Source organism: Sinocyclocheilus rhinocerous, unplaced genomic scaffold (genome assembly GCF_001515625.1).
Source record: "Sinocyclocheilus rhinocerous isolate Xijiao unplaced genomic scaffold, SAMN03320098_v1.1 scaffold6070, whole genome shotgun sequence".
Classification (NCBI taxonomy): domain Eukaryota; kingdom Metazoa; phylum Chordata; class Actinopteri; order Cypriniformes; family Cyprinidae; genus Sinocyclocheilus; species Sinocyclocheilus rhinocerous.
In genome coordinates, this window is record NW_015636855.1 from 1 (window position 1) to 1,098 (window position 1,098).

Consider the following 1,098-nt stretch of genomic DNA (forward strand, 5'->3'; position numbering starts at 1 on the left):
CATACCCCTAAACCAACGAGACGGCCTGCGCAAGGTCCTAACCGAAAAAAAAAAAAAACAACTTGAGCAACAACAAAAGAAGGAACATGAACTAACATGGAAGTAATCAAACAACTCAAGACAGTGTCAAAAGCAAATGAATGAAAGTTGGCCTCTGAATGGATTTAAAATTGGGGCTGAACCTAACATGTAGAGGGATCTTAGGGAGGAAGGCTGAAGCGGTCAGATGTCCCTTAGACTTTAAGCCAGTGTGGGAAACAGAGGGGAAAAGTTGGCTGCACAACCTGAGTGATCCAAAGCTAGCACACATAATACAGGAATCCTCACACATATATACTGGGGTAACAATCCCTTCTGGTGCTCACTGCTGACAAAAAGAAATTTGGATCGGGTCCTGCGCAAATTGGTGGCTAAACAGGCCCCACCGAGATTTGAACTCGGATCGCTGGATTCAGAGTACAGAGTGCTAACCATTACACCATGGAACCAAAACGAAAGCAGCTATTGCTCACAGGGCCGCAAAGACTAAATCACTTACAGGCACTGGCCCCCTCGAAAAGGTAGGTGACATCTGCTGAAATCCGGGACTTTTAGTTCTTCAGTTCTTTAGTTCTTTTAGTTCTTTAAGTTCTAACGCTCTCCCAACTGAGCTATTTCGGCCACGAAAGCAATTTGCTTAGCCAGCAGGGATTTCCGTGAGACCACCCGTCACTTTTCCAGAAGAGGAGAGCTGAGCTCCCAGAGAACAAAAGAGGTTGGCCTGTACGGGCACAGAACCCACGACCTTGGCATTATTAGCACCACTCTCTAAACAACTGCGCTAACCGGCCTGGCTTTGTGAAGGCCTTTGCCCAATTGACCCAAAACTTTCTTATTGCTCATGACCCTAAAGAGACACAACAGCTTCAGGACCAAGCCTCACCACGGGCTCGTCCGGGATTTGAGCCCGGGACCTTTTTCAGGTTTTTAAGAAGTGCCTTAAAAACAAAAGCACAATCTCTCTATTAATTCTACAACTAAATGGCGGCAAGTGCAAAGGTGCATAGGAGAGATGGCCACTTTTCTTCAAGCACGTTATAATAGCAGTCGCTCTTTGAA

General features: G+C 46.1%; 1 non-coding gene across 1 annotated transcript; it reads right to left on the bottom strand.

Moving 5' to 3' along the window:
• Window positions 1-416: 416 nt before the first annotated feature.
• On the bottom strand, window positions 417-488 carry trnaq-cug (transfer RNA glutamine (anticodon CUG)). The gene has a single exon. It is a non-coding gene; the product is annotated as a tRNA-Gln (tRNA).
• Between the last annotated feature and the right edge of the window lie 610 nt (window positions 489-1,098).